The sequence below is a fragment of the Apium graveolens genome, chromosome 9 (assembly GCF_009905375.1).
Source record: "Apium graveolens cultivar Ventura chromosome 9, ASM990537v1, whole genome shotgun sequence".
NCBI lineage: Eukaryota > Viridiplantae > Streptophyta > Magnoliopsida > Apiales > Apiaceae > Apium > Apium graveolens.
This window is the reverse complement of record NC_133655.1, coordinates 235,471,249-235,482,408: the sequence shown is the minus strand read 5'-3', so window position 1 is coordinate 235,482,408 and position 11,160 is coordinate 235,471,249. Positions and strand designations below refer to the sequence as shown.

Genomic DNA, 11,160 nt, shown 5'->3' with positions numbered 1-11,160 from the left:
TGCATTTATTCACAATAACACAAGACAAGTATGCTTATTTGATCGTACAATGACCGAGGTCCACAAAAGACTTATACAATAGTACCCATGTAGCGAGCGTTAGGTTAGAAAATCCCAGGCTATAAAGCCTTAGGTCACTAGGCACAAAGTCCCCTAAGAACATAATAACTCGAGTACTAAAGAGCCCACTCGTGATCAATTATACATAACTCTTATTCTTCTTTTTTTCTTTTTCTTTTTTTTCTCTTTTTATTTTTACAAATTTCTGAACGAGTGTGTTTCGCTCCATCTCATTCAACCCTAGACTACTCATATAAATATGAACCGGATCCTAGCCATTTGACGCCTAGCCTTATTCACAACTAGCATTGAAATCCAATTTCTTCAATTTTTAAATATCCATGTCTTTTACTATTAAGAGAATACCCTTCTAAATATAAATAAGCGATTAAACCTCGTCAATCAAACAAATCATGACTATGATCTAGCACTCTAGTAACCTATAAGACTTAGTGAAATACAAGTGTCTCTAGAATGCAAATCAATCTAAAAAACTCAATATCACCAAACACGACATCACTACACTAGCATCAATATCACAAATCAATCAGAAAATTACCTAAGGGGTCATGTTATAATGTAAATGCATGAAACTACATGAACAAATCATCATAAAACTACTAGAAATAATAAAAACTACAAGGTAAAATATCCAACTATATGAAATAAAACTATCATAAATATGCAAACTAAATGAGACTCACACAAACTATATTCCTTCAACTACTACCCCCAAACTTAAATTTTTCACTATCCTCGGTGAAGGTAATAGTAAGAAATCAGGCATACCTACTGTGAATTAGAATCCTCACCCTCAACGGGTGGAGTGTCAGGCATGTCTGGAGGCAGATACACTGAATCCTCACCAAAAACTGGCCACTGGATGTCAACATCGGTGGCTCTAAAAGCTGTCCCAAGTGCCTGGGTGAGATCGTGTGCAAACCAACTATGGATGTCGTGCATCGCATCCATCCTCCTCGCGAGATGCCTATACTGTGTCGAACTCAAACCAGCTCTCAACTCTGCTCCTGCTGCCTCCTGCTGCTTCTGCTGCTGACGAACCAGCCTCCTCTCTATACTGGGCTCTTCAAGCTGCTCGGCTTGCCTGCTGCGTAACACCAGCATACATCTGATCGCGGGGCACACCTCCTGGCAGATGATCAAACGTGTAACAAAGCCCCTTAGGATCGGGCTTTCCTCTTCCCCACTCCTGCATGTTGTGCAGCGTAGAACTATCAATAGGAGCACTAGGAAGCTGAAGCTGCTCATGTGGTGGCCAATGAACTCCAACCGCCACGCACAACTTCGTCATAACTGACGCATACGGAATAACACCTGTAGTACCTCCCCTCAAGAATCTCAAAATCCCCTGATGTATCACCATCTCCGAGTCAATGTAATCACCCTGCAGAATACCATACAGCAGACGAGCACACTCCACAGTAATCTCATGCACATGCGAAGATGGTATGATGTTAGCACAAATAAAGGAGTTCCAAGCCCGTGCAAACCTGTTCATGCATGACACCGGGAACGTGGAGTAATCAGGAGTGCCCCTCTTGAACTTCCAATAAATCTTAGGCACATAGAGAGTAGCAACAATGAGATCCAAATCAAAGTCCTCCGGAGTCTTATCATTCCACGTGTCCTGACCCAGCTTCCTTGCGGGCTGCTCAATCACTGCCCTGATAACATCAACATTATACTCTACAATCCCCCCTCTCACCACCGTTAACCCATTCTTCTCCGCCTTGGCGTTTGCATAGAACTCCCGCACATCACTCATGGGCACAACAGTAGGAGCCTCACAGAAAGGTACCCAACCCATCTCGAGAATCATCTCTAACATCTTACCATCCTTCCTTGATGGCAGAAAACCTCGCTCCTTAGAAATAAGCTTCGAGAGAAGCCTCGTGTACTCCTCCTCAGCCTCAGGAGTAGAAAACCTGGGCCTCACACCACCGGCAGATGAAGAATCGGTGCTGCTACTGTCAACTTATGTTCTTTGTCTCTTTGGTGCCATCGGGATTGAAGAAGAAAGGATAAAAGCTTAAGTGTTTAGAGAGAATTTATGTTTGAGAGTTTGAGAATTGGTGGAGAAGTTGTGTGTAAGTGTATGTATTTATAGGTGGAGAGGTATGAATTCTATAAGGAATAGAAGTGGGAATTGATTATGGGGATCGTGGGAATAATAGAAATGATTAGGAGAGGGAATTATGGGATGTGGAAGAGTAAAATCGGGTTGGAATTAATTTTGGAGTAAAAGTCCCGATTTTACCTTAATAAACTGCAGAAATAATTTTTTTTCGAACAGGACCCGGCGCGGGCGCGCGCTAGGACAGCGTGGGCACGCTCACTCTCTGAAAATCGGCGCGGGCGCGCTTGGTTACTGGAAAAATGGCGCGGCCGTGCGCTTGTTCAGCGTGGGCGCCCAGCTTTTGTAGTTGGCCCTGAATTATTTCCTTTTTCTGGTTTTTTTGTATTTTTCTCTTTTCTTCTTGCTTCTTCTACCTACTAATGTACACCATACTTGGGTTGCCTTCCAAGAAGTGCTCTTTTTATGTCGCTAGCTCGATGCAGAATCTTTAGATCAAGTAGACAACAAAATGGCACTAACCACCTCACGGTTTGCCGTGTCACCATAATAATGCTTCAACCTCTAACCATTTACCTTGAATGCTTGGGCTGGATCATTTTCAAAAATTTCCACCGCTCCATGTGGAAACACAGTTTTAACAATAAACGGCCCTGACCTTCTTGACTTCAACTTACCCGAAAAAAGATGGAGACCGGAGTTGAATAAAAGAACATGTTGCCCCGGCAAAAATGACTTGAGCACTAGACCCCTATCGTGCCATCTCTTGACTTTCTCCTTATACATTTTGTTTTTCTCATAAGTTTGAAGTCGGAATTCATCAAGTTCATTTAATTGAAGCATCCTCTTCTTTCCAGCCGCATCCAAGTCCAGATTCAACTTCTTCAAAGCCCAATATGCCTTATGCTCGAGCTCCACAGGAAAATGACACCCATTACCATAAACCAACTGAAACAGCGACATTCCCAATGGAATCTTATATGTTGTTCAATAGGCCCAAACAGCTTCATCAAGCTTCAAAGACTAATCCTTCCTTGATGGACACACCACTTTCTCCAAAATGCGCTTGATCTCTCTGTTAGATACCTCAGCTTGACCATTCGTCTGAGGATGATAAGCCGTAGCAATGCGATAATTCACATTATACCTTTTCATCATAGCAATGAACTTGCGATTACAAAAATGCGACCCCTCATCACTGATTATGACTTTTTGAGTTCCAAACCTTATAAATATATGCTTGTGAAGAAAATTAAGTACCACTTTCGCATCATTCATTGGCAATGCCTTGACTTCAACCCATTTTGACAGGTAATCAACCGCCAACAAGATATACTGATTGTTACAAGATGAGACAAATGGCCCCATGAAGTCAATTCCCCAAACATCGAATACCTCAACCTCGAGAAGCACATTAAGAGGCATCTCATCCCTCTTAGACATATTACCCACACGTTGACATCGATCACATTTCAAAATGAACTGATGAGCATCTTTAAACAACGTCGGCCAAAAGAAACCTGCTTGAAGAACACGAGCTGCTGTATTTTCTCCACCATAATGTCCTCCATAAGCCATTGAGTGACAATCTCGCAAGATCCCCCTGTTTTTCTATAAGGAATACATCTCCTGATGATTTGGTCAGCTCCTTGGTAAAAAAGAAACGGCTCATCCCACATATACCACTTCACCTTATGTAAAAACTATTTCCTTTGAGCATAGGATAAGTCCGGAGGCATGATATTACTAACAAGGTAGTTCACAATGTCTACAAACCACGGTTCTTCTACTTGCACTCCAAATAGTTGCTCATCAGGAAAAGACTCATTTATCAATGTCTTATCCAATGAAGTAGCATTAGGATTTTCTAAACGCGAGAGATGATCAGCAACTTAATTTTCAGTTCCTTTTCTGTCCTTGATCTCTAGTTCAAATTCTTGGAGCAAAAGAACCCATTAATCAATCTAGGCTTCGAGTCCTTTTTTGAGACGAGATATCAAATTGCAGCGTGATCAGTGAAAACTGCAACCTTAGTCCCAAGTAGATAAGATCGAAATTTCTCAAAACCATAGACAATAGCCAAAAGCTTTTTCTCCGTAGTAGTATAATTCAGTTGGGCACCATTTAGGATCTTATTAGCATAGTAGACCATATGAAATATGTTGTTCTTCTTTTGCTCCAGAACTGCTCCAACTACATAGTCACTTGCATCGCACATCATCTCAAAAGGCTCATTCCAATCAGGTGCAGTTATGATCGGTGCCGTTATTAAACTCTTCTTCAATGTCTCAAAAGCTGCAAGTCACTCGTCATCAAACTTGAAATGAACATCTTTCTCTAACAGAATGCACAAAGGCTTTGAAATTTTCGAGAAGTCCTTGATGAAACGCTTGTAGAAACCCGCATGATCAAGAAAACTGTGAACTCCCTTAACAGAAATGGGTGGAGGAAGATTCTCAATGACCCCCACATTGGCCTTGTCCACTCTAGCCTTTTACTAGAAACTTTGTGATCGAGAATACTGCCCCGATGCACCATAAAGTGACATTTCTCCCAATTGAGAACCGGATTGGTCTCAACACACCTTTTGAGAACATGTCCAAGATTTTACAAGCATTCATCAAAAGAATCACCAAAGACTGAGAAGTCATCCATGAACACCTCCACAATTTGGCCAATCATGTCAGAAAAGATGCCCATCATACATCTCTGAAATATGGCTGGCGCAACACACAGACCAAAAGAAACTCATCTGAAGGTGAAAGTACCAAATGGACAAGTGAAGGTAGTCTTCTCCTGATCTTCTGAAGCGATACAAATCTGATTGTAACCCGAATATCCATCCAGAAGACAATAGTACTCATGACCAGCCAACCTGTCGAGCATTTGATCAATGAAGGGCAAAGGAAAGTGATCCTTCCTAGTTACTTTATTTAGCTTCCGGTAGTCCATGCAAACTCTCCACCCCATGACTGTCCTTGTAGGAATAAGCTCATTCTTCTCATTTTCTACCACAGTAATTCCTCCTTTCTTCGGCACACATTGAACCTGTCTTACCCATGATCTGTCAGAAATAGGGTAGATGATCCCTGCATCTAGCCACTTACTTCACTACTTCCTTCGTGATAGGATTAAGTCTTCTTTGTTGCTCGACTGTAGGTTTGCTAACTTCCTCTAGCAGAATTTTATGCATACAATAAGAAGGGCTGATTCCCTTGATATCTGCTATAGTCCATCCAATTGCCGACTTGAACTCTCTCAGAATCCTCAAAAGCTTTTCCTCATCAGTCCTTGAAAGGTCAGATGCAATAATAACAGGCAGAGTAGATGCATCACCTAAAAACGCATACCTCAAATGTTCAAGTAAAGGTTTAAGCTCAAGAGTAGGAGCTTCCTCAATAGAAGGCTTGAGGCATTTAGGACCTTTGTTCAATTCCTCCATTTCAAGAGATTCAAAAGGCATATCAATTTTCCTTTTCCATGGAGAAGCATTCAGATATTGCAATTGTTCTTCCCCTTCATCATCTTCACTATCCGAATTCCCCAATAAGGCTTTTTCTAAGGCATTAGCCCTTAGCAATTGATCAAGTTCCGAGGTAACCACCGAATCGACCAACTCCACTTTTAAGCACTCCTCATTATCAGTAGGGAATTTTATAGCATTGAACACATTAAAAGTAACATTCTGATCCAGCACTCGCATGGTGAGCTCACCCTTCTACACATCTATCAAGGTTCGGCCAGTCGCCAGGAAGGGTCTTCCCAAGATTATGGGAATCTTCTTATCCTCCTCGAAATCAAGAATTATAAAATCAGCAGGAAAGATGAGTTTATCAACCTTCATCAAGACATCCTCCATAATACCTCGCGGATATGTAATAGAACGGTCGGCCAACTGCAAAGTCATATAAGTCGGTTTGGGATCAGGTAAGTCCAACTACTTGAAAATTGACAAGGGCATCAGATTGATACAAGCTCCCAAGTCACATAAGCATATGTCAAAAGACACTTTTTCAATAGTACATGGAATAGTGAAGCTTTCTGGATCTTTAAACTTTGGAGGCAACTTCTGTTGCAGCACAGCACTACATTCCTCTGTGAGAGTGACTGTCTCTAAATCATCTAGCTTCACCTTCCGAGAGAGAATACCTTTCATAAACTTTGCATAACTAGGCATCTGCTCTAGAGTCTCGGCGAAAGGTATGTTGATATGAAGTTTCTTGAACACCTCCAGAAACTTCTCAAATTGCTTGTCCAGCTATTTCTTCTGCAGCCTCTTGGGAAAAGGCGGTGGAGGATAGATCTGTTTCTCCCTTGTATTACCCTCAGGAGGAGTGTGCTCAACAGTAGTCTTTCTTGGTTCCACTTCTTTATCCTATTACACTACTTCTTTCTCAGCACCAACTTCTTCAGTCAACTCTTGAGTTTGTTCGGGATTTGCAACCTTTCCAGACCTTAAAATGATTTCCTTTACTGCTCCTTAGCTTCCCTCCTTCCTGGCACTTCAGTGTTACTAGATAATGTACCAGGCTGATGATTTAGCAAGGCATTGGCAATTTAACCAATTTGATTTTCCAAGGTCTTGATCGAAACAGCTTGAATCTTGCACATAAGCTTCAACTCCTCTAATTCAGATTTTTCATTGGCTTGTTGCAGCTGGAGTTGTTGTCTAGGTGCATACTGTGGTTGCTGAAAACCAGGGGGTTGTACTGTTTAGTTGGGTACTGCTGATAAGGTTATTGAACCGTATTCTGAGCATTGCTCCAACTGAAATTAGGATGATTGCGATTATTGGGATGATAGGTGACTGGCGCTGGTTGTTGCGATCGCTGGAAGTTGCTCACGAACTGAGTTGATTCACTAGAAATTGCGCACTAATCAGTCTCATGGGCACCAGTACAAAGCTCACAGACACTTACGATTTGATTTACTCCATAATTAGCCAAAGTATCCACCTTCATCGTCAAAGCTTTAAGTTGGGCGGCAATAGCAGTAGCTGCGTCCAACTCCAGAATTCCTACAACTTTTTCCTGAGTCAGTCTTTGGGAAGGATTCTCGTACTCATTAGGAGCCATCATTTCAATAAGTTCATAGGCTTCATCCTAGCTCCTAGTCCACAAGGCTCCTCCTGATGCTGCATCAAGCATGGGTTTAGAAGTAGCACCCAATCCATTGTAGAAGCAATTAATAATCATCCAATCAGGCATGCCATGGTGTGGGCACTTCCTTAGCATCTCCTTATATCGATCCCAAGCCTCACACATAGATTCCCCTATTTGCTGAGCAAACTGGGTAAGAGCATTCCTGATTACAGCAGTCTTCGCCATGGGGAAGAATTTAGTGAGAAACTTTTGCACAAGATTCTCCTAAGTAGTGATAGATCCTGTTGGCAAAGAGTGTATCCAGCACTTAGCCTTGTCCCTCAGAGAGAATGGGAACAGGCGTAGCTTGATAGCGTCTTCAGTCCCATCATTGAACTTGAAAGTGTCGCAGATCCTAATGAAATCCTTGATATGCATGTTGGGGTCTTCAGTAGGAGAACCCCCAAACTGAACTGAGTTCTGTATCATCTGAATCGTGCTTGACTTGATCTCAAAAGTGTTAGCCCTAATGGCTGGTCCGATGATGCTTGACTGAATATCATTAATCTTAGGCTGAGAATAATCCATTAAAGCCTTCGGATTTTCTGCTTGATCTCCGATCGCTACTACAACTGGTTCTTCGACTTTCACTTCTACTTCTACCTTTTTTCTCCCTCAAAAAATTCCTTCTGAACTACAACAACTTCTTCCTCGGCTTTATCCAGTGTTCTCTTACGAGTACGCGAACGCGAACGCGTATGCATACACCCTCGCTAGAGTACCTGAAATAAGACAAGGAAACAGATAAGTAACAATGTCCGAGTCAATGAACTTTAATGACCACTGATGTAAAGCACATAAACTATCAATTAACACTGCGGTCCCCAGCAGCGGCGCCAAAAACTTGTTAGTCACTAAACACGCGCTAATAATACACGCAAGTATACGAGTTCACAAGTAGTATTGAATCTTTTCTAGTTCGTTCCCACAGAGACTCTATTGGTTAACTAATTAATTCACGCACTTAAGCAACAATGTATGGTTATTATTCAATGCTAAGACGATAACTAATTGAGGTTGTTTATAACTAAGAATCAAACTAATAATTATAACTACGAGAATAAGATTGCTTGAATTAATAATTATGACAAACATGGGATTCTAACTTCATTAAATACTTCATCAGATAGCCTTATTGATCTTAACCTTAGCATGCAATGGTGATGATACTAATCAGATAACATGAAACTGATAAACTCTAACTTTCATTGCACGAGTACCATACTACCAGACATCCACAAAAGAGATAGAAGCTAAATAGACACCAATTATATTGAGATCATATATGTCTATAAAATTTGACAACATAACGGTTTAAGCACAAGTTATCTATCTTGATTACATAGGGAAAGTAAGATGGTTAAAATTATCTACGAATCATGCATAACAATACATGAACTTATGCTAGCATGGCAAGTTCTAAAATCTTAAATTCATTTTCGCTTCATTAAGAATTAACACACTATCTTATAAGTTCGCGACGCTCTCAAGACGAATACGCACAACCAATACTAGGATATCGTACAATCACCACACACTAAGACATCAATCAATTTAACTAAAGAAATCCATAAATAAATCCGTTAGAACCCCACGATAACGATTAGCCCATAATCGGATTCATCAATGTCCGTTCCAATGAAAGCATGGTATATAAAACGTAGTCTTTATAACGAGTAAATAAAACCAAGTACAAACAAGAGTATAGGTTCAACAAAACAAGAAATGAGCATCCAAAGTTACAACTTAAAATAAAGATTCACAAGAATAAACTAGATCGTCTTCGCCTTTGTTGAATTGTGCTATAGGTCTCTTGTCGTCTTCTCCTTGTGCTCTGGTAAGTCTCCTTCTTTAAAAACGATCTTTAGTTATCAATATATAGCAGTCCAAACAGCCCAGGAGTCCAGAAAACAAAATTATAATAGAATCAGGATTTTATTATCCCGACACGGTGCGGGCGCGCGCTTCATCAGTGCGGGCGCGCTGGCACCTTGAACTTCAGTGTGGCCGCGCGCTTCATCATCGCGGGGGTGCTGTCCTTCTGCCAAAAATGACTTCTTCCATTTTTTTCTTGCAGATTCGAGCCGGAGTTTGTGAGCTTTTATTCCAACACCACCTAGACACTATATTAGCACCAAAATAATGCTAATTCACCTGATTACCTAGATAATGCCTGAAATGCAAAAACACTAGAAAACACGTTAAAATACTTAACAACTTGAGTACAAATACACCAATCCAAAGCTTATTAGAGCATTATAAAGTGTCATAAATGCCACTCAACATACCCCCAAACTTGAATCGATGCTTGTCCTCAAGCATAAACAGACTCAAAGAACAAGAAATAAAAATGCGTGAATGCAACTAATATGAATGCAATGATCCCCATAGAGTAACTAAGCCAACCAATGAGCAATAACTAAGTAAATGCAATTATTCGCTTAAAGATCAATCAAATATCTCAAATCAACCTACAAACCAGAGACGTGCGTGTGTGCAAATGCTTACAGATATACTATTGCTACTAGATCGGCAATCATGACTCACTACTTATCAAAAAAATTGCAAGTTTATAAATAGAATAAAAGCTAGACTCAAAATAACTTATAACACTTCAATTCTTATATCATTGTTTTTATGGATTCATGATTTTATTCACAATAACACAACGCAAGTAGGCTTATTTGATCGTACAATGAGCGAGGTCCACAAAAGACTTATACACTAGTACCCATGTAGCGAGCGTTAGGTTAGCAAATCCCAGACTATAAAAGCCTTAGATCACTGGGCACAAAGTTTCTTAAGAACTTAATAACTCGAGTACTAAAGAGCCCACTTATGATCAGTAACATCCCCTTTTTAAATTTAAAAGAATATATTACCTATAATCCACAAACCTGCAAATAGGGCGCTAATATATTTCTAAATAAAAATTAAACAGTCTAAAATCTTCAAAGTAACATTAAATCTCCAAACTGTCTAAACCAATAATATAAATTCCGAATTCTCTAAATAAATAATTAAGTCTAATTAATGATAAAATCTGAAATCCTAATCAACGAATTGTGGTAACTCTCCATCACACAATCCCAGATCCCCCTAAGCACCTGCCAGAAAAAAAATACGGCATGAGCCAAACGCCCAGTACGGATTTGGAATACAATTTATAAAACAAAAATCAAAAATGAAGATTTCACAATTTATAATAAAACAATAATTTTAAAAAAACAAGTATGGCTGAAACAACGAGGGGTTAGGATATTTCATATCGAGATCAGAACAAATACAAATACACACATCATAGAGTACCTAATGCGTGCAACAGAATGACTGACGTGTACGGCATATACAACGTCACCGTAAATAAATCACAAATCAAACTCTAGGTGCACCCACGTATCCTGAACAAATATCAAATGGCCAAAAGCTCCACCCAAGAGCTAACAGAAGGATACGCCGTGACCAATCACACTGTCACGGAAGTGTCGTGTCACTGGTGCCGCAATGACACGGCTGTAGTACCCCTACAGCTGGTTAACTCGATATACCCTATATCTCTGAGGGTTCAAATAAAATATTCTAGCAAAATTTTAAAATCACCTATCACAAGTAATTCATATTTCCAAAATAGAAGGTGTCATAAATAGTTTTTGAAAATCGCATAAACCGATATTTAAAACTTTCCAAATCAATTTTTACAACAATTTTCGGAAATCAAAATGATCAAACAATATTAACGAAATGAATGAAATATGAAATTGAACAAATCAGAGATATTTAATTTATAAGTGGAGTTGTGCTGAATAAAAAAAAGGGACAGAATTCATACCTCGAATAGCAACTCAAACCCTCACGAAAATCTAT

The 11,160-nt window shown here is 40.0% G+C and overlaps 1 non-coding gene across 1 annotated transcript; it reads left to right on the top strand.

Moving 5' to 3' along the window:
• The first annotated feature begins 7,360 nt into the window (after nt 1-7,360).
• On the top strand, nt 7,361-7,467 carry LOC141688488 (small nucleolar RNA R71). Its single transcript, XR_012561929.1, has one exon. It is a non-coding gene; the product is annotated as a small nucleolar RNA R71 (small nucleolar RNA).
• Nucleotides 7,468-11,160: the final 3,693 nt, after the last annotated feature.